The 23,657-nt window shown below is 40.6% G+C and overlaps 1 pseudogene; it reads left to right on the plus strand.

Annotated features, from left to right (window-relative positions):
- The window catches only part of LOC119542515, a 230,353-nt pseudogene that overhangs the window by 202,549 nt on the left and 4,147 nt on the right, over positions 1–23,657 (plus strand).

A 23,657-nucleotide genomic window follows, 5' to 3' on the forward strand; every position in this document is an offset into this window, starting at 1 on the left:
CTTCCATAAATAAGAAGGAAGAGTCAAAGAAGGTATAGAGACAAAAGAAAAAGAAAGAGACAGAGAGAGAGAAAAAAAAACAAAAACATGGCAGCTAGAAAGCAACAAAAGGAAAGATAGCATTAACCTAAAGTAGAATAAAGAGTCAGACAACATCACCAATGCAAGGACCCATACCCTTCCCCTATCCTCCCCCATATGCATTTAGCTTTGGTATATTACCTTTGTTATATAAAAGGAAGCATAATACAGTGTTTCTGTTAATTATAGCCTCTAGTTTGCATTGATTGTATTTCCCCCCACAATCCCACCCTATGTTTAACAACTTGCAATGTTGACATTAATTTGTTCTACCTCATGTAAAAACATATTTGTACCTTTTATAACAATCATTGAGATCCTAGGTTTCCCTGAATTATACAGTCCAAGTATTTATCTTTCACCTTTTGTTCTTTTGTCCCACATGGTCCTAACCTTCCCCTTTCAACCATACTCACAATCATCTTTATACTTCAATATACATACATACATACATTGCTGTGCTACTATCTCCCAAAATTGTGTTCCAAACCTCTCACTCCTGTCTTTTCCTTTCTGTTTGCAGTGCTTCCTTTAGTGTTTCCTGTAGAGCAGGTATCTTGTTCACAAACTCTGTCATTGTGTTTGTTTGACATATTTTAAGCTCTCCCTCATATTTGAAGGACAGTATTGCTGGATATAGGATTCTTGGTTGGTGGTTATTTTTTATCTTCATATCTACTATCATCCATCTTAAAACATATCACCCCCCTTCCTTCTTGCCTGCATGGTTTCTATTGAGAAATCCACACATAGTCTTGTCAAGCTTCCTTTGTATGTGATGGATCACTTTTATCTTGCTGCTTTCAGGGTTCTCTCTTTACCTTTGACATTTGATGATCTGATTATTAAGTGTCTTTGCAGCGGCCAATTCAGATCTATTTTTTGGGTGTATGCTGCACTTGGATCTGTAATTTTATGTGTTTCATAAGAGATGGGAAGTTTTCATTGATTATTTCCTCTATTATTGCTTCTGCCCCTTTTCCCTTCTCTTCTCCTTCTGGGACAACAATGACATGTACAGTTTTGCTTTTCATTTTGTCCTTAAGTTCCTGGAGAAGTTGCTCATATTTTTCCATTCTTTTCTGTATCTGTTCTTTTGTGTGTAGGCTTTCAGTGCATTGTTCTCCAGTTCCTGAGTGTTTCTTCTTCTTGCAATCTGCTGTTGTATGTTTCCATTGTGTCTTTCATCTTTGCTGTGCCTTTCATTTCCATAGATACTGCCAGTTGGTTTTTAACTTTTGATTTCTACTTATGTGTGCCCAGTGTTTTCATATGCTTCATCTCTTTTGTCATATATTCCCTAAACTTTTTAAATTGGTTTAGTATTAGTTGTTTAAATTCCTGTATCTCAGTTGAAGTGTAAGTTTATTCCTTTGGGCAATAACTTCATTTTTCTTAGTGTAGGTTGTAGTTTTCTGTTGTCTAGGCATGGTTTCCTTGGTTATCCCAATCAGGTTGTCCCAGACCAAAACAGGGTCCAGCCCCAGAAGGATGAAATATTCAGTATCCACTTTCTGTGAGGGTATGTCTTAAAAAATTAGTCCACCCTGTGAGGCCTCAGGTCACTGTGTTTTTCTGCCTAGCGGGTGGCATCTGTCAGCCTGTAACTACAGACTGTTCTTTTGTGTGTAGGAGGTGTGGCCTGTGGCTGTTTTGCATCAGGTTCTGGGGTCTTGTTCTGAAAGGAAGGCAGCTAATAGGGCTGGTCCCCTCCTCTTTCCTCTTATAGAAGATAGATCCCCCAGGGAGAAGATATTAGCATTTCAATGGTCTCTGTCTGTGCTATCTCCCCCCTTGTCTGGGTCAGAGCACTGGGAACTGAAAATGGCTGATGCTTTCTCCCTGAGCCAAAACAGAGACAGAAACCCCCCCTCAGGACCAGTCTGCAGCCACCCTCTGGCTCTTCAAGGTCAGTCATCACCCAAAGCCTGTGTCTGCTTGTTGGGGTTCATAGCTTGCTTCAAGCAGTCCACATTTGCTAATTAACACCCCAGTTGGAGCTCAGCTGAGCTATATTCACTTGCTGGCAGAGTGCTGCTCTCTAGTACCATGAGGATTTGCAGCTCAGGCTGTGGGAGAGGGGTGTCCCAGCTTGGATCCACAGTTTTCACTTACAGATTTTATGCTGTCATCTCAGGCATTCCTCCCAATTCAGGTTGGTGTACGATGAGTGGATGGTCATGTTTGTCCCCCTGCAGTTATTCTGGATTATTTACTAATTGCTTCTGGTTGTTTATTAGTTGTTCCAGGGGGACTAACTAGCTTCCACTCCTCTCTATGCTGCCATCTTAGGACCTCCCTCTAGTGTATTTTTAATCTCCATTATGGTGCTGTTCATCCCCATAATTTCTGTTGTGTTCTGTTTCAAACTTTTGAATTCTTTTTGCACACACATTGTCTTCTTAATATACTTTAGCTCTATATACATATTTTCCTTCATCTCTTTGAACTGATTTAGGAGATCTGTTTGAACTTGCTTGATTAGTCCTTCCAAATACAGTGTCTCCTCTGAAGTTTTCCATTTGTTCTCTTGACTGAGCCATGTCTTCTTCTTTCTTAGAATGGTTTATAAATTTTTGCTGAAGTCTTGGAATCTATTTTGATGTGTTAACTCTGAAGATCAATTTCTTCCTCTTCTCTGTGGTTTTATTGGTTATTAGCTTTTTCTTAAGGCTCTTCTTTGAAGACTGGTCCAAGTCATACTGGACCCTTTGAGAAGCACCTGTTAAACTGTTCTCATTTTCTCAGGTCTTCTTCATCTTAATCTTGCCCTAGATATTAGGTACAATTTTTAAAATTGCTCTTTCCATGCAATGGTTTCATGTCCAGGAGAAAGCTTCCTTTCCTCACTTCCTTCTCCAGGAAGCATTATCTGTTCTGATGTTTTTGTACACAATTGTCTCTCAAGTTAATACAATTTGCTTAAATTTTTTCCCTCTTCAGTGGCATCTTTCCTTACAATTTTTGATTCTGAGATGTGTTCTATCGTACAGGAATTAAGATACACCTCCCACTGTTTTGCTTTCCTTTAAGACTTTTCTACCTGTTTCTTCTCTGTTACAGTATCCCACCTTGGGGACTCAGATGTTGATAATTCAGAAAGTGGATCAATCAAAAAAAGTTTAGTTGTTTTACCAGAGTCTGGACTCAGTGTATACACCTCTTTCCAAGAGTTCTGCAACAGTTTCCTTTTTTGTGTTTCCAGGGGGTCCCTTAGCTAGTTATGTTTCCCCCTGGGTCTCTGCAGATTTGGGTCCCTATACCTAGATTTCATGGGGTTCTAACTCACTGCTGTGACTCTATATTCTGTATCTGTGGCAGAAGGAATCTGGACCATGCTGCCTTGGCAAGAGTCTCAAGCTGTGCAGGACCAATGAGGGTCTGGGAAGTATATCTCCTATCTGATCATGGAGATTACATTTCTTCTTCTTTAATTCAGAGTTTGGGGCACACTCCTCAAGTCTGTATCATCCTCCAGAGTTACAAGCAAGAGAATACCAAGGGGGACATATGCTAAGCCTTTGAAATCAGGTGCCTATTTTAGACATCTAAGTTTGGACTAGACACATAACAAGGGTTCACTGGCCATGTCTGGCTGCTGGCTACTGTATTAGACAATGAAGGTGAAGGCAAAGGCTTTCAGTCTCCTTGATGTTTGGCTTCATCTGGCCTTGCCATAAAGCATGCTGTGTCTTCAGTGTGATACATTCTTCTCTATGTTTCTCTCCCACCACCAGAATGTACTATACACATGCTGACAGAACTAGCCCAGAGAACCAGGAAAGAGAAACTTAACATCTTCCACCCATCCTTCAACATAAGCAAGTACTGTAGAGAGCATTTCCAGGAAGACCTCCCAATGTCCACCAGCTTGTCTCTGGAAAACTGTGCATCTCACTCACCAGATTGTCTGATGGGGAAAATGTGCTGGTGTCTGATTTTCAGTCCAAAGATGAACTTGTGGACATAAGCTTATTACTTGTCTGGGTGTTGTCAAATTTATTCTTGAAAGTAACACAGAGTGGGGTGTTCTCAGATACCTTTCCTGTCTCATGAGATGAAAAGAAACTTGGTGTGTGATGCTGATTTGGTGCATGATCCAGAGCTGTGTCAACTGTGTGCTTCAGGTGATATGTTCCATAGCATCTGTAAACCCTGAATATTTCAGGACAGTTTCAATTTCAAATATTCCATACCCATCCTTCAAGACTCAGCTCATGACCACCTCCTTCAGGGAACATTTCCAGAGTGTGTCCCACACCCTGACACATTCTACACCTGCTCCATAATGAGGAGGCCTTCTAGGGTGAGGCATCACAAGTGTAGGATCATATCTTATTTGCCTCTGTCCCCAGGGACCAGCACAGAGAAGATAAACTGCATATCAAAATGCCATTTAATTTGGGTGATGCCTAACACAGGACTGTATAAGACAGCAATCTCCCCCACAGAAGCAGCAGCCCAGCAGTGCTGTTTTGTCCTCTCTTGTTTCCAGAAGCTTTTGCTAGGCAGCCAGCACTTGTCCATTCCCAAAAGAGTAGCTATCAATGAACCAGTGTCCCATTTTGCTGAATTCTCTCTAACACAGTATGACCCAAAGTCTGGTCCTTGGAGAAACAGCAGCAGCATCACTTGGGGGTTCTTAGAAATATGCACTCTACAGCAACCACCCCAGAACCACTGAATCAGAATCTGGGAGGCAGAGCCTAGAATCTGGGTGTTGGCAAGCTCTCCAGATGCTTTAATGATCATTGGCATTTGAGAAGTCCCCAAAATAGCCCTTTGTCAGTCTGTCAGTGAGCCAGTTACTTTTGATTCTGTCTCCAGTAGCCAGCATGGCTCTGTTTGGGGAAACAAAGGCTGGAAGTTTAAGACCAGTACAGCAGTATTGTTTAGGAGCCAAAAGTATGGAAAACCCATATACCTAAAATCCAAGTTCTGCATTGGTTCATTATTCACTCAATTCATTGATCAAAGCACATCCTCTGTGTAAAGAGAACTTCCTGCTTTGTTGCCTGCTTGTTTGGAGAAGGATTATAAGAGGCCCAGGGAAATAAAAGGCAGGCAGACTCTGTTCTGGCTGGTGGATTCACTCCCTTTTGTCTTCACAGGTCTTCATTTGTACCTCCTTTGTCCCCTTCTACTGTGGTTTAATCCCTCCTTCATTCAGAAGTGTGGTAAGTCTCCCTTACAGGGGTTGCTAGTGCTGATTCAGGGTCCCCAGGCTTACCTTTATAGGTGTGATTGCACAGCTCCTTACTGCAAGGCACCAGGATGAGTGTCTCCTCTCCCTTCCTCACCCTAATCCCCAAATGCAGAACCTTATGATTCTCAGCCTTTCACAGGAGAACCTACAGCTGGCTCCTTCCAGGCCTCCTGCAACTTTGTGTATAATTAATTACCTGGCTACTTGTCAGGTGAGCTGGCTAATTTAATTCATCTTTACCCAAGCATCAAAGATAGGTTCTCAGGGGTCTGATTAAAGTATAAGAGGACACTTTCCAGGGGGTGGGGCAAGATGGCAGGTTGGTGAGGTGTATGTTTTAGTTACTCCTCCAGGAAAGTGGGTAGAAAGCCAGGAACTGCATGGACTGGACACTGCAGAGCAATTTGACTTTGGGCATACTTCATACAACACTCATGAACACGTGGAACTGTTGAGATCAGCGAAATCTGTAAGATTTTGAGGCCAAGGGACCCATGCTCCTCCCCGCCAGGCTCAGTCCTGTGGGAGGAGAGGCCACAGTGCTGGGAATGAGAAGGGAGAACTGCAGTGGTGGCTCTTATTGAAAACTCATTCTACTGATCCAAACTCCAATCACAGATAGACTGAGACCAGACACCAGAGAATCTGAGACCAGCTAGCCCAGCAGAGAGCAGATAGGGATAGCAAGAAACAGCAAGAAAAGCCCAAAAAGAAAAGCAGAGGCTTTTTGGAGTTCTGGTGAACATAGAAAGGGGAAGGGCAGAGCTCAGGCCCTGAGGCTCATACGCAAATCCCAAAGAAAAACTTATCTCTTTGCCCTCTGGACTTTTCCTTAATGACCCTAATTGCTTTGTCTCTTAGCATTTCAACAACTCATTAGATCTGTGAGGAGGGCCCTTGTGTTTTTTTTTAATCTTTTTTCCTTTTTCTAAAACAATTACTCTAAGAAGCCCAATACAGAAAGCCTCAAAGACTTGCAATTTGGGCAGGTCAAGACAAGAGCAGAACTAAGAGAGCTCTGAGACAAAAGGCAATAATCCAGTGGCTGAGAAAATTCACTAAACACCACAACTTCCCAAGAAAAGGGGGGGGGGGCGTATGCTCAGCAGACTGGGAGACTCCGTACACAGTCCTGCAGCACAGAACCACCCTGGGGGAATGGCACTCACCTGTGATCCCTCAACAGTCATCCCTCAACAGAGGACCCGGGGTGCACAGCCTGGAAGAGGGACCAACTCACAAGTCTCAAGAGCCATACCAAGGACTTGTGGGTCAGTGGCAGAGACAAACTGTGGCAGGACTGAACTGAAAGATTAGACTATTGCAGCAGGTTTAAAACTCCAGGAACACCAGGGAGATTTGATTGTAAGAGCCACCCCCCTCCCTGACTGCCCAGACATGCCCCATATAGAGGGTGCACAAAACCAACTACACACACAAGCTTGTCCACCAATTGGACCCCACAAGACTCAATCCCCCACTCACCACAAAGGCAAAGTGGGGGAGAACTGGCTTGAGGAGAACAGGTGGTTCATGGATGCCACCTGCTGGTTAAAGTGTACTCCATGAAGATGTAGATCAGACAAATTAGAAATAAGGATTTCAATTGGTCTACAAATCCTAAAAGAACCCTATCAAGTTAAGCAAATGCCAAGAGGCCAAAAACAACAGAAAATTTTAAAGCATATGAAAAAAACCAGATGATATGGATGTCCCAAACCCAAGCACCCAAATTAAAATGTCAGAGGAGACACAGTACCTCTGTGTCTAATCAAAGAACTACAGATGAACGATGAGACCAAGGCATGGGATATAAAGGACATGAAGAAGAGCATGGCACAGGATATAAAGGACATCAAGAAGACCCTAGAAGAGAATAGAGAAGACATTGCAAGAGTAAATAAAAAAACAGATGATCTTATAGAAATTAAAGAAACTGTTGATCAAATTAAAAAGATTCTGGATACTCATAGTACAAGACTAGAGGAAGTTGAACAATGAATCAGTGACCTGGAAGATGACAGAATGGAAAATGAAAGCACAAAAGAAAGAATGGGGGAAAAATTGAAATGGACCTCAGGGATATGATAGATAATATAAATCATCCAAATATAAGGCTCATTGGTGTTCCAGAAGGGGAAGAAAAGGGTAAAGGTCTAGGAAGAGTATTCAAAGAAGCTGTTGGGGAAAACTTCCAAAATCATCTAAACACCATAAATACACAAATCATAAATGCCCAGTGAACTCCAAATAGAATAAATCCAAATAAACCCACTCTGAGACATATTCTGATCAGACTGTCAAATACTGAAGAGAAGGAGCAAGTTCTGAAAGCAGCAAGAGAAAAGCAATTCACCACATACAAAGGAAACAGCATAAGACTAAGTAGTGACTACTCAGCAGCCACCATGGAGGCAAGAAGACAGTGGCATGACATATTTAAATTTCAGAGTGAGAAAAGTTTCCAACCAAGAATACTTTATCCAGCAAAGCTCTCCTTCAAATTTGAGGGAGAGCTTAAATTTTTCACAAACAAATGATGAGAGAATTTGCTAACAAGAGACCTGCCCTACTTCAGATACTAAAGGGAGCCTTACAGAGAAACAAAGAAAGGATAGAGAGACATGGAGAAAGGTTCAGTACTAAAGAGAGTCAGTATGGGTACATTAAAGGATATTAATAGAGAGAGGGAAAAATATATATGACAAACATAAACCAAAGGATAAGATGGCTGATTCAAGAAATGCCTTCATGGTTATAATGTTGAATGTAAATGGATTAAACTCCTCAATTAAAAGATATAGATTTGCAGAATGGATCATAAAAAATGAACCATCAATATGTTGCATACAAGAGACTCATCTTAGACACAGGGACACAAAGAAATTGAAAGTGAAAGGATGGAAAGAAATATTTCATGCCAGCTACAGCCAAAAGAAAGCAGGTGTAGTGATATTAATCTCAGATAAAATAAACTCTAAATGCAGGGATGTTTTGAGAGACAAAGAAGGCCACTACATACTAATAAAAGTGGCATTCCAACTTAATCCTCACTATGTCTGCCCCATAAGATTGCATCAAAGAATATGGCTTTTTCTGGGGAATATAATACGTTCAAACTGGCACACATATTATCATTCAAACTGTACAATCAGTTGTTCACCATATCATCATATAGTTGTGCTTTCATCACCACAATAAAACTTTGAAATTTTCATTACTCCAAGAAATGAAATAAAAATTAAAATAAAAAAGAACATACAAAATATCCCATTTCCCTCCTCCACTCATTGTTCATTTACTTTTTCAATACAGTTTAACTGAGATATATTCACACACCCTACGTCATCCACAGTGAACAATCTTTTATTCACAACACCATCATACAGTTGTACTTTCCTCACCAGAATCAATTTTTGAACTTTTCTTTACTCCAAAATAAAAATAAAAGCAAAAAAGAACACCTAAATCTTCCATCCCCTCCATCTCATGCTATTCTTCATCTAATTTTTGTCCCCATTTTCCCACTCATCTGTCCATACACTGGATAAAGGGAGTGTGAGCCACAACGCTTTCATAATCACACAGTCACACTATGCAAGCTATATAGTTATACAATCCTTTTCAAGAATCAAGGTCACTGGGTTGCAGTTTGACAGCTTCAGGTATTTCCCTCTAGCCATCCCAACACACTAAAGACTAAAAGGTGATATCTATATGGTGCATAAGTATACTCTCCAGAGTGACTTCTTGACTCCACTTGAAAGCTCTCAGCCACTGGAAGCTTATTGTTTCATCTCTCTTCTGCCTTTTGGTGGAGAAGTTCCTCTCAATCCCAACAGTGCTGGGTCCAAGCTCATCTCCAGGAATCAATTTTCACATGGCCAGGGGGATTCACACCCTTGGGAGTCATGTCCCACATAGCAGGGAGGGCAGTGAGCTCACCAGCTGAGTGTGTTTAATGAGAGAGAAGTTCACATCTGAGCAACAAAGAGGCTCTCTGGGGGCGGGGGGTGGATTGGAACAATTCTTTATTCAATTTTATTGAGATATATTCACATACCACACAATCATCCAAAGTGTACAATCAGTTGTTCACAGTACCATCACATAGTTGTGCATTCATCACCCCAATCTATTTTCTGAACATTTTCTTTGTACCAGAAAAAAGTGAAAATAAGCATTAAAAATATAAATAAAAAAGAACACCCAAATCATCCCCCCATCCCACCCTATTTTTCATTTAGTTTTTTTGTCCCCATTTTTCTACTCATTCATCCATACACTAGAAAAAGGGAGTGTGATCAACATGGATTTCACAATCACACTGTCACCCCTTGTAAGCTACATTGTTATACAATCATCTTCAAGAGTCAAGGCTAGTGGGTTGCAGTTTGATAGTTTCAGGTATTTGCTTCTAGCTATTCCAATATGTTAAAACCTAAAAAGGGATATTTATATTGTGCATAAGAATGCCCACCAGAATGACCTCTTAGCTCCATTTGGAGTCTCTCAGCCACTAAAATTTTATTTCATTTTATTTTGCATACCCCTTTTGGTCAAAAATGTGTTCTCAATTCCACCATGTGGGGTCCAGATTCATACCCAGGAGTCATATCCTGTGTTGCCAGGGATATTTAACCCCTGGGCATCAGGTCCCATGTAGGGGGGAGGGCAGTGAATTCACCTGCTGAGGTGGCTTAGTTAGAGAGAGAGAAAGAGGGCCACATCTGAGCAACAAAGAGGCACTCAGGAGGAGACTCAGGCACAATTATAAGCAGGTTTAGCCTCTCCTTTGTAGTAACAAGCTTCATAAGGTCAAGTCCCATTATAGAGGGCTTGGTACACCAAGTCATCAGTCCTCAATGTTTCTGAGAACATCAGCAGAAACATCTAAATGAGGAAGCCCAACACCTCTGCATCTTCCCCCAGCTACTCAGGGGGGCCCTGTATATACATTTTTATTCTCTGTCCAAATTACTTTTGGATGTGTCTCTATTTCACAATAACCTATGCAAACCTACCATGTCTCACTTCCTATTAAAAGTTCCATGTAATTATGTTATTTGAACAAACTGTGTGAGTTAAATTGTTTAGGAACTATACATTTGCACCAACTAAACATATCTTCCCTTGGACTCACATGGAATTTGAAGTTTTAAAACACAGTCAGTATTGTCCTTTACCCTTTGGCTCAATTTGCCCTGGTCCTAACCACATCTACTTCATTCATATCTCTAGTTGAAGTCTGGCCTCTTTTTCAGGTTTTTAAACAGTTGCTATATGTGCTAATATTGACATTCATATTTTCTGAGTTCTAGCTCTGAGTTTCAGGTGTCACACAGATACCCAAAGTTCCAGAGATCGATCAGGTTATACACAAAGGGATCAGCATTTCAGAATCTGGAGATAGCCATTACAATTCAGGAATAGATGTGACTGTTGTAAGAGCTTACAATCTAGGAACCATTACAATAAGCATTCCCCTGATAAGCTGTGTTCTAAGGTTCAATTCTGAGTTTACAGATTGTAGTTAGTCCATATTGGTGAGACATTAGTGTTTGCCTTTGTTTCTAGTGTAGTTCACTTAAAATGCTGTCTACAGTTTCATTCACCTTGTTGCATGTCTCACAGCTTCACTCCTTCTCACAGTTGCTCAGTATTCCATTGTATGCACACACCACAGTTCACCATTCTGTTCCTCAGTTGATGTACCCTTAGGTCACCTCCACCTCTTGCAAATCATGCATACTTTCTGCATAAACACCAGTGTCCTAGGCACAATTTTAAGTGGGCTTAGCCTCTCCCTTGCAGCCACTAGCCTCACAGGGGAAGGCCCCCAGATCAAGAGCTTGGCCCACTGAATTGGCAGTCCTCAATTGTTGTGGGAAAATCAGCAATAGCCCAGGTAGAGAAGTCCAACACTTCCACATTTCTCCTCAGCTCCTCATGGGGCCCTACAAATACACTTATACTCTGCCCATATCACTCAGGGATGTGTCAGGATTTCACCCCAGCCTGTACAAACTTACCAAATCCCCCTTCCCATTCAAAGCTCCAGGCACCTATGGTTTTCAAACAAACTGATCATGCAAGTTTAATTATCTAGTGTGCTTCAGAAAATATAGATCCTGCACCAGGTGAACATCTCCTCCCTTGGTCTCACACATAAGTTGTAGTTTTAAAACCCAGTCAGTATTGTCCTTTACCTTTGGGAATGATTTGCCTTAGTCCTTAGCAGAATCTCTTTGCTCATGTCTCTAATTAAAGTCTGAATTCTTTTTCAGCTCTTTCAACAGTTGCTGTGTGTGGTGATACTGACATTCTTAGCTTCCAAGCTCTAGCTCCAAGTCTCATGTGTCACACAAATACCCAAAGTTCCAGAGACCAACCAGGTCATACACAAGGAGCTCAGCATCACAGGACTTAGATATACCCATTACAACTCAGGAATAGATGTGTCTGCTCTAAGAGTTTACCATCTAGGGACCATTACAATAAGCATTTCCCTTATAAGCTGTGCTCTAAGATTCAGTTCTCCGAGTTTACACATTATAGTTAGTCCATATTGTGAGGCATTATAATTTTTGTCCTCTTGTTTCTGGTGTGCTTCCCTCAAAATGCTGTACTCAAGATCAGTTCACCTAGCTGCATGTCTCACAGCTTCATTTCTCCTTGTAGCCACTCAATATTCTTTTGTATGCATACGCTACTATTCACCATTTTGTTCATCAATGTACTCTTAGACCACCTCCATCTATTGCAAAGAGTGAATACTGCCATCATATATACCAGAGCATAAATGTCCATTTGTGTCCCTGCTCTCCAATATTCCAAGTGTATACCCCATACCGAGTTTGCAGGACCTTGAAACCTACACATGCCTAGCTTCTTGTGGGACTACTGCACTGTCCTCCAGATAGGCTACAGCCTTTCTACTTCCTCAATAACAGTGAATACATACATCTCTGTCTCCAAGTTCTCTCCAGCACTTGTGTTCCTCTCTTTATTTTTACCCTGCAACTTTATAAGGATATGTTCAAATGCCATACAATCATCCACAGTATACAATCATTTACATTGTCATATGGTTGTACATTCATCACCAAAATTAGCACTTAAACATGCTATTACTCAAAAAAAAAAAGAATTGAAACAAAAGAATAGTAAAAATGATAAAAGGAAAAGTAAAAATAAAATGAAATGCAGCAATAGGGTCAGTCAACAACACCACTACCAAGAATCCCATACCCCTCCCTACACCCCTCCCTCCCAGACATTCAACTTTGGTATATTGTCCATGGCACATTTAATGGGAGCATGCTACAATGTTATTGTTAAACCCAGACTCCAGTTGCATTGGTTATATCTTTCCCCTAGTACCCATCCCACAAGATTACCATTCCTCTCTTCTCCCCTGTGTAAAAACATTTTTATATTTGTGTATCTAGTCACCATCACTGACCACTCTAGGTTTCTCCAAGCTACACTGTCCCATCTCTGTCATCCATCATTCCCTCTGGTATCACACATGACACCAGCCCTCCTCCCTCAACCCTACTCACAGGCATCTGTGGTCAGTGTACCTACAATACTGTGTTGCCATCACACAGCACTGCACTCCCCATTTCTGGATCTACACATTCAATCCTGTTGAACTTTCTATAGTCCTTCAGCATGAAGTGCCTGACCTCTAACAACTTGCTATCTCATGTTAACTTGTGTTCTCAGTTTTAACTCTCAAAGCTTACTCATTAATGTTAGTTCATATTAGTGAGACTGTACCATATTTGTCCTTTTGTATCTGGCTAACTTCACTCAACATAATGTCCTCATGGTTCATCCATGTTATTGTATGTTCCATGACTTTGTTCTGTTTTACAGCTGTGTAATATTCCATTGTGTGTATATACCACAGTTTGTTTATCCACTTGTCCATTGATGGACATCAGGCTGTTTCCATCTCTTGGCTATCATGAATAATGCCACTATAAACATCAGTTTACAAATATCTGTGTCTTAGCTTTAATTCCCTCTGGGTATATGCCTAGTAACGGAATTGCTGGGCCATATGGCAGTTCTATACTTAGCTTCCTGAGGAATGGCCACACTGCCTTCCAGAGTGGCTGCACCATTCTACATTCCCACCAACATTGAATAAGTGTGCCTCTTTCTCCATATCCTCTCCAGCACTTGCAATTTTCTGTTTTTTTTTTTTTTTTTTTTTTTGTTTTTGTTTTTTGTTTTTTTGGATAATGGCCATTGTGGTAGGTGTGAGGTGATATCTCATTGTGGTTTTGATTTGCATTTCCATGATAGCCAATGAAATTAAACATCTTTTCATATGCTTTTGACCCATTTGTACTTCCTCTTCAGGAAAGTGTCTATGCATGTCTTTTGCCCATTTTTAATTAGGTTGTTTCTTTCACTTGTTGTATTGTAGGGTTTCTTTATATATCCTGGATATTAAATCCTTACCTGATATGTGGTTTCTGAATATTTTTTCCCATTGTGTAGGTTGTCTTTTTACTTTTCTGACAAAGTATTCTGATATATAAAAGTGTTTACTTTTGAGGAGACCACATTTATCTCTTTCTTCTTTGAATGCTCATGCCTTGGCTTTAAGGTCTAGGATGCCATCTCCTGTCACTAGATCCTTAAGGTATTTCCCTACAATTTCTTCTAAAAGCCTTATGATCTTAGCACTAATGTGTACATCCTTAATCCACTTTGAGTGAATTTTTGTATAAGATGTAAGAGAGGAGTCCTTTTTTCATTCTTTTTGAAATGGATATCCAGTTCTCCAAACACCATTTAATGAAGAGGCTGCTCTGTCCCAGTTGTTTTTGCTTGACTGCCTTATCAAAGATCAAATGTCCATAGATGAGAGGGTCTATTTCTGAACACTCAATTTGATTCCTTTGGTCAGCATATCTATCTATATGCAAGTACCATGCTGTTTTGACCACTGTTGCTTTGCAGTATGCTTCAATCAAGTAGTGAGAGACCACCCACTTCCTTCATCTTTCTCAAGATATTTTTGGTTATTCCAGGCACCTTTCCCTTCCAAATAAATTTGTTTTTTTTCTATTTATGCAAAGCAAGTTGATGGGATTTTAATTGGTATTGCACTGAATCTATAAATCAGTTTAGGTAGAATTAACATCATAAGTATGTTTAATCTTCCAATTCATGAACATGGTATGTTCTTCCACTTTTTTAGGTCCTGTTCAAATTCTTTTAGCAGTTTCTCATAGTCTTTTCTATAAAGGTCTTTCATGGCCTTGGTTAAGTTTATTCCAAATGCTAGGTTCTTTTGGTTGCTGTTGTAAGTGGATTTTTTAAATTTCCTCCTCCTATTGCTCATTACTTGTGTATAGGAAAACTACCTATTTTTGCATGTTGATCTTGTAGCCTGTGTCTTTGCTGTATTCATTGATTAGCTCTAGTAGCTTTGCTATGTATTATTCTGGATTTTCTACATAGAGGTTCATACTCTTTGTAAACAGTGAAAGTTTTACTTCTTCTTCTCCAATTTGGAAAGTTTTATTTCTTTTTCTTGCCTAATAGCTCTAGCTAGAACTTCCGGCACAATGTTGAACAACAGTTGTGACAGTGAGCATCCCTATCTTGTTCCTGATCTTAGAAGGTAAGCTTTCAGTCTTTCCCCACTGAGAACAATGTTAGCTGTGGGTTTTTCATATATTGTCTTTATCATATTGAGAAAGTTTCCTTCCATTCCTATCCTTTGAAGTATTTTCATCAAGAAAGGATGTTGACTTTTGTCAAATATATTTTCTTCCTCAATCAAGATGACCATGCGGTTCTTCCATTTTGATTTATTGATGTGGTGTATTACATTAATTTATTTTCTTATGTTGAACCAGCCTTGCATACCTGGAATAAATCCCAGTTGATCAAGGTGTATAATTCTTTTAATGTGCTGCTGGATTCAATTTGTGAGTATTTTGTTGAGGATTTTTGCATCTATATTCATTAAAGAGATTGGTCTATAATTTTCTTTTTTGCATGTGTGGTATCTTTATCTGACTTTGGCGTTAGGGTGATGTTATTTTCATGAAATGAGTTAAGTAGCTTTCCCTCATCTTCAATTTTCTGAAGCATTTGAGCAGGACTGGTACTAATTCTTTCTTGAAAGTTTGGTAGAATTTACATGTGAAGCCATCTGGTCCTGGGCTTTTCATCTTTGGGAGGTTTCTGATGACCAATTCCATCAGTTACTTGTGATTGTTATATTGAGGTCATCTATTTCTTCTTGAGTCAATGTTGGTTGTTCATGCTTTTTTAGGAAGTTGTCCATTTCATCTAGGTTGTCTAATTTATCAGCATTTAGTTGCTCATAGTATCCTCTCATTATCTCCTTTATTTCTGTGTGTTGAGTTGTTATGTACCCTTTTTCATTTCTGATTGTGTTTATTTGCATCCACTCCCTTTTTTATTTTTGTTAGCCTAGCTTAGGTTCTATTGATTTTATTTATTTTCACAGAGGTAAGTTTCAGTTTTGTTGATTCTCTCTATTGTTTTCCTGTTCTCAATTTCATTAATTTCTACTCTAACCTTTGTTATTTCTTTTCTTCTGTTTGCTTTGGGGTTAGCTTGCTGTTCTTTCTCTAGTTTATCCAGATGAGCAGCTAATTCATCATTTTTTTCTCTTACTTCTCTTTTGAAATAGGCATTTAGGGCAATAAATTTTCCTCTCAGTACCACCTTTGCTGCATTCCAAAAGTTTTGAATTGTTGTGATTTCATTTCTCATTTGCCTCAAGGTATTTAGTGATTTCCCTTGTAATTTCTTCCTTTACCCACTCATTGTCTAAGATTGTGTTATTTGGCCTCCATATATTTGTGAATTTCCCAAACTTCTGCCTGTAATTGTTTTCCAAGTTGATTCCATTATGGTCAGAGAAGGTGTTTTGTATAATATCAGTTCTTTTAAATTTTTTGAGACTTGCTTTATGACCCAATGTGTGGTCTATCCTAGAGAATGATTCATGAGCACTTAAGAAAAATGTGTATCCTCCTGTTGTAGGGTGTAGTGTTCTGTGTCTGTGAAGTCTAGATGATTTATCGTACAACTCAACATCTCTATCTCCTTATTGATCCTCTGTCTAGATATTCTATCCATTGGTCATAGTGGTGTATGGAAGTCTCCAACTATTATTACAGAGGTATCTACTTCTCCCTTCAGTATTGACAGTGTTTGCTGCATGTATTTAAGGGCACTCTGACTCTGTGCATAAATATTTATGATTGTTATGTTTTCTTAATGAATTGTCCATTTTATTAACATATAATGGCCTTCTTTATCTCTTAATTGTTTTACATTTGAAGTCTAGCTTGTCTGATATTAATAAAGGTACTCCAGCTTTTTTCTGGTTGCTGTTTGTGTGATATACCCTTTTCTGACCTTTCACTTTCAGCCTATTTTTGTCCTTGTGTCTGAAGTGACTTTCTTGTAGACAGCATATAGATGGATTTTGTTTTTTAATGCATACAGCCAGTCTGTGTCTTTTTATTGGGGAATTTAATTCATTGACATTTAATGTTGTTACTGTAAGTGCAGTAATTGCTTCTACCATTTTGTCTTTTGGATTTTATATGTCATAACTTATTTTTTCTCTCTCTGTCTCTCCTTTTACCTTTCCTGATAGTCTCAATTTCTACACTCTTTTCCAAACTTCTCTCTTATGCATTTTTCTATCAGCTTTTAGCACTCCCTTTAGTATTTCTTGAACCACAGGTCTCTTACTCAAAACTCTCTCAGTGTATGTCTGTCTGAAAATACTTTGATCTCCCCCTCATTTTTGAAAGACAATTTTGACAGTTATAGAATTCTTGGTTGGCAGATCTTTTCTTTCAGTATCTTAAATATATCACACCACTGCCTTCTCACATCTATTGTTTCTGTGGAGAAATTTATACACAGCCTTATTGAGCTTCCCTTGTATGTGATGGATCACTTTTCCCTTACTGCTTTCAGAATTCTCTCTTTGTCTTTGATATTGGACAGTCTCATCAGTGAGTGTCTTGGAGTAGGTCTATTGGGATCTATTCTGTTTGGAGTATGCTGCACATTTTGAATCTATAGTATTAAGCCTTAATAAAAGTTGGGAAATTTTCAGTGATTATTTCTTCTATTATTCTTTCTGCCCCTTTTCCCTTCTCTTCTCCTTCTGGGACACTCAAAACATGTATATTCATGTGCTTCAAGTTGTCATTCATTTCCATAAGACCCTGCTCATATTTTTCCATTCTTTTCCCTATCCATTCCTTTATGTGTAGGCTTTCAGCTGTCTCTTATCCTTTCTTCTGTCTCTTCAAATCTGATGTTGTAAATCTCTGTTGTGTTTTTCATGTCTTCTACTGAGTCTTTCTTCCCATAAGAGTCTTTCTTCCCATTTGCTTTTTCATACTTTCAAGTTCCTCTTTATGTTTGCCCAATGTCCTTCTTTACATATTTCATCTCTTGCCATGTCTTCCCTCAGCTCATTGAATTAATTTTTGACTTGATTTTTTAATTGATTTGAGAGATCTGTTTAGTTATTAATTAGTTGTTTCAATTCCTGTATCTCAGTTAAAGTGTTAGTTTGTTCCTTTGGCTGGTCCATATTTTCTTGTTTCCTAGTATGGTTTGTTATGTTAAGCTGTCTAGGCATCTGGTTTTCTTGATTAATTTACTCTGAGGCTCATTTTCACTCTTTTACCTAGTGTTTTCTTGTTGGTTTGCTTTGTTCTCCTTCTGTTCTTTGGAATTCAGTTCAACTTATTCTAGACCTCTACCATAACTTCTGTTTAGTTGATCAGAATTTTTCACCTTTTGTTTTTCTGGTTCTTCCTCTACCACTATATAACCTTTTTCTGAGGGGGTCTCCTCAGATATGATCATCCCCAATCAGATTTTCCCAGTCCAAACAGGCCCAAGTCTCAGGAGGAGGGTATGATGTTTTCCTGAGAATAAGAATCTGCAGATTGTCAGACACTCCTGTGAAGCCTGTAGACTCTGTGCTTCACCTATCTTGTTCATCAGGTGGCACTTGTCAACCTGCAGCTCCCACACCAGTGAAAAGAGGTATCACAGGTGACTTTATTTTTTATTTTTATTTATTTATTTTTGGCTTTTATAAAGGGTGTTTATTTGTTTAACAAGTTACTGTCTTAAGGCCATAAAGTGACCAAGGTAAAGCATCAACAAAGGGTTCCTTCACTGGGGAAAGGCCATTGGCATCCAGAAAACCTCTGTTAGCTGGCTCACAGGTGCCTTTAATTCTCTGCAGACCTTGTCCCTGTTGGGGACATGGTTGACTCAAGCTGGTTTCTGTTTTCCAGCCCCTGGGCACTGAGTTCTCTGAAAGAGGGCTGTCACCTGAGCTGTGCTCTGCCCTCTCCTTTTCTTGTGAAGTTAAGCCATTTAGGGAATTCCCTCACTCACTAGACTTATTGCTTTGTCTCTCAGAGCTATCTTACCTCCACTCTTGCCTGGTCTAGAAACCAATTGCAAATCTTTGAGGCTTTCTGTAATGGGCTACTTAGAATAGTTGTTTTCAAGAAAGAAAAAAAAAACAACAAAAAAGAAAAAGAAAAAGAAAAAAGAAAGGTCTTTCCCTCACCCCCAAGTTTTGCCAGTTCCAGTATAGACTATTTAAAGATAAGATTTTAGGCTATTATTTCTTCCTACTGAATCGTTACTCTGAAACAACTCTAATTCTGTCCTTGCTAGGGGTCCAGTTTGACAGAGATCTATGGGTTACTGAAATTCAAAAAGAAAAGGAGTTGGAGAGCAAGAAAAGAGGAAACAAGAAAAGAGAAAAACTGGTTTTTCAGAGAAGAGCCCCAGCTTTCTGGATTTGCGTATGTGCCCTTTTCTGTTGGAGCCCAGTCCTTCTCTGTATTCTGAACACCCCCAACTCCAAAAGTCTTCATTTTTTTCTGTTTTTGCTTGCTCTCTCTCCTCTCCACTGGGCTGATTGTTCCAGATTCTCTAGTCTCTGGTCTTAGTTTATTTGTGATTGGAGCTTTCATTCAGCAGTCTGAGTTTGCTAATCAATTCTGCAACTGGGGCTGGGTTGAGCCTCCCTCCCAGTTCTCAGTACAGACTGCTTCCTCCTCCCTCAAGAAACCAGCTACAAGGCAGTCTGCCGTGACTGGTGGGGAGCAGCACCTGCCATCTGGCTGGGGAAACTTACAGGTGTCACTGCAATCCCAGCTGCTCCACCCATTCCAGACTATTGTATGATGTGTGACTGATCACAGACTTCCCTGAGGTGGCTGTTCCACACAGTTCCTGGTTACCTTCCAGCTGCCCCAGAGAAGTAACTAAAACCCACTCATCACCACTCTGCCATCTTCAATCCATGGACTTTTAAGGTAATACCCAAAAAGAAAGAATTTCCTTCAGACATTTAGCTATTTGTTTTCTATATGTCTTTTATGTTTTTTATTCCTCAATTACTCTGTTACTGTTTTTTCTTGGTATTTAGTTGCTTTTTTGTAGTGTACTATTTTGATTCCCTTCTTTTTTCCTTTTTGTTATACTTTTTTAGTTATTTTCATAATGGTTATCTTTGTAAATACAATGGACATTTTAAACTAATAACAACCTAGGTTGGTAGTACCAAACTAATTTAAGTAATATTCAAATTTTCTATTTCTACATATCTCTGTCCTTCTGCAATTACATTGTTAGTGTCTCAGGGGAAATTTTTATACCCTGTCTGTCCATTACCACAGATCTATCATGCTTTTTTGTTGTTGTTGTTTTTTCACATATTTTCCTTTTAAATCATATACAGGGGAAAATAATTACAAACCAACAGTATAATAATACAGTATTTTATATTTACACATCTAATTACATTTATCAGTGTCATTTATTTCTTCTTATAGCTCCAAGTTACTGTCTAGTGTCATTTTGCTTCAGCCCAAAGGACTCCATTTCACATTTCTTGTAGGACAGTTCTTTTGGCAATGAACTCTTTCAACTTTTATTTACTTGTAAATGTCAGAATTTCTCCTTTATTTTTGAAAGATGATTTTGCCAGATATAAAACACTGGGTTGACAGTTCTTTTACATAAGGATTTAAATATGTAATCCCACTGTCTTCTGGCCTCCATGGTTTCTGTTGATAAATCTGTTAGTATTATTTGAGAATTACTTCTTTCTTGCTGCTCTCAAAAACCTCAATTTCCTTTGGATTTTGACAATTTTGCTACAATATGTCTTGGTGTAGATCTCTCAGAGTCTATCCTGCAGAAAAATATTATAGTATTTTCCATATCATTCTCAATTGTATCCTCATTTTTTTTTGCCAACATTATACATTGAAATACAATGATGCATAGATCATTTTCCAGAGAGGTTACAATGCAGGGTGAAATAAGAATACTTTCTGGTAATATATTACTTGTCACACAGTGATTTCAAAGCACATTGTCACAAAGAAAGATTCTTACCATCAATTTACTGGGAACTGTATTACACAAGTTAAACTACTTTTCCAAGTTGAACAGAAAGTAAAGTTACAAAATTATGAGCATAACTCATGTTCCTGTATTATACTGTTTAATTCTATCTGCTGGAACACACTTCCTTTTAAGGCTGCCTTCTATATAACAGTTTACTGCCCACATGGCAGAGCAGAGGCTCAAATTCATGGATATGAGAATCTGGCTGTGCATAGGCTGCATCTAGAGTTATGTAATCCTAGGGAGGTAAGAATTTGGCTGAATGGGACAGCTTTGCTGATTCTGGAATTGATTACATCTTCAAATGTCCATAGTTTTCTTTGAATGGTCCTAATCTCTGAAATTGGATTGAGATGATCCTGGATTTCTATTTTCCCAGGGTACATTACAAAAGCAGGGAAATATTCTCTGAAGAAAGATATCCACCATATTTACAATTTTCTGCATACAAAGTCTAGCACTCAATCAAAAATATGCTTGCCTTACAGAGACCACCTGTAGAGATATAACAGCCCATACATTCTGTACGATGAAGTGTCTGCATTCAGAATATATCAGCTTTAATGCTAGGAGATGTCCCAAATCACCAAGACAATGCTTTCTCCCCAAAGACCATGGTGTTCTGGTGTTGGCTGCTGGAGATCCTTAGGTCCCCGGCTTTCCTGGCACATGACAATGTTCCTGGTGTTGTGCATCTCCTTTCTCCCTCTTCCACCCCAAGGCCAAGGTAGGTCTGGTAGCTCCTCACAAGGTATACGGGCTTGGCCATAACTGAGAGACCTGTGTGTCTGGCTCTGTGTCCCTGGGGCCTCCCTGAGCCTTGGGGCAGTGAGGCTACATACCCCAATTCACACAGCCAAAGAGAGGCTAAGAAGGACTGGCCTCCAGAGAATGGGCTCAGCTGTGTCCTGCATGTTGTTTCCCTCCCTGGATGAGGTTCTATTAGGACCAGCACCTCCAGCAAGAGTGCAGACCAATGCTACCTCCAAGCTTGACTTCCAGTCAGGGCTGCCCTGTGCCCCCTGTTGTCATCCCCATTTCTGAAGGGGGACACTGGGGACAGAGAGGTACAGTGACTTGTTCAAAGTCACACAGCCTGCAAGTGGTAAACCCAGGACTCCACCCCAGCCTGCCCCAGTCCCAAGTTCTCCACTGCAGCCCTCAAATGTGGTCCAACTTACTTACCATTTTAGAGGCAAGGCTCAAGCTGACAAGAAGATGAGCCACAGACACATATTTCCTGTGTTTTGCCCCTTGGTGTTTCTGGAAAATAGGTAATTTAACACAAACAGGTTATCATCATAGCACACTCCTCTGCCCCACCTGTGGCCTGGCCTCCCCATCTCTTCATACCTCTCATGTTTGCAGAGTGCTTTACAGTTGACAAAACAAGGTCATTGTCACTTACTCTGAGCCTTCCCACAGAAAGTATCAGCTCCATTTTACAGACAAGGAAACAGTGGTCCCCAGGGAGGTGGTGCAGCCATCCCAAGGTCACACAGTGAGGTCACATAGAGCCCCTTCCACAGCCCCCACTAGAGGGGCTCTGACCCAGGTGGGCAGCCATGGCTCCTGGGTTCCCCTTTCCATCTCAAGCTGGTCCTGGAAGTAGACATTGAAGGGGCAAAGGGCACCTGTGAACTGCCAGTGCCAGGTGATGTCCCAGCCACCTCAGGCTGGAGGAGGGAACTGAGGTGGGGGAGGGGGTCTGAGCAAGAGCAGCCAGTAAGGGTGTCTCAGAGGAGAGGAGTGAAATGGGAGGCAGAAGCAGCCTGTGTGCTCCTGTGGCCCTTTCTGGTGAGAGCTGGGGTCCCTGGGTCCTTCTGACTGGGTCACTTGGGGAGTGTAGACTGGGCTGGTCACCTCTGGTTGAAGGCAGATCTCTGGCCTGTGGCTAATAGCTCAGGGGATGGGTACAGGCCTTCCCACCAGAGCTGCCCTGTGTGTTGACAGGTAGTGGCCGACCACTGCAGACAAGGCTCCCCGGATGCCTTGGGATTCCTGGAGTGGCGCAGTAGGTGACCTACACCCACATAGCTGACAACCAGAGGACAGTTCCACCCCTGGTTAGCCCCAGGTGGATGCTGCCTCCAGGGTGTGGGTGCATTACGGACCTGGGCTCACTCATTCTCTTCTGCAATTTCTGCTCTGGGCTTGCCCTGATTGGGGGAACCAGAGAGGGATGACACACAGATCCTGCCCTATCCTCAGGGAGATAGGGTCCCTGAGGGAGGGCTTCCAGGGCTGTGGGAGCACATAGGGGGCACCAGACACAGCCTGGGGGCAGGGGAAGAAGGCTTCCTGCAGATGGTGACAGATGAGCAGGGCTTTGGTTATGAAGAGCATAGCAAGGTTGCAGACAGAAAAGGAGAGGCCATTCTAGGCAGAGAGAACAAGAGTGCAGTAACAGAAGCAGGTGCCTTGAGAGAACAGTAACTCAGTGTGGCAGGAGATATGTATGTGTGTGTGTGTGTGTGTGTGTGTGTGTGTGTATTTGTGTATGTATGTGTGTCCATGTGTGACCACAGTTGGTAGGTAGGCCAGAGAGGTCTTCTGGCCTGGAGACCTTGGCTGTGATCCCACATGTTCGTGTTGTTGAGGTGTTTTTTCAGTCTTCAGACCTTGTCCTTGATGCCCTGGGCTAGAGCCCAAAACAAGTAGTGCAGTAGGAAGCATCAGCTAAGAACCTGACATGTGCCCAGCCCCGGGCCCGGCTTACATATGTATCTCACTGAATTCTCAGAAGAACTGTATGAAGCAGGTCACAATGCTCCCCTTTCACAGGAAGGGAAACTGCGGCAGAGGGCAATTAGGTCAGCTAGCTTGCATGTATTGGAACCAGGATTTGAACTCTGGATTGTGTCTTTGGGGCCTGGGCTCTGATTTG

Source organism: Choloepus didactylus, chromosome 8 (genome assembly GCF_015220235.1).
Source record: "Choloepus didactylus isolate mChoDid1 chromosome 8, mChoDid1.pri, whole genome shotgun sequence".
In the NCBI taxonomy this organism is placed as follows: Eukaryota; Metazoa; Chordata; class Mammalia; order Pilosa; family Megalonychidae; genus Choloepus; species Choloepus didactylus.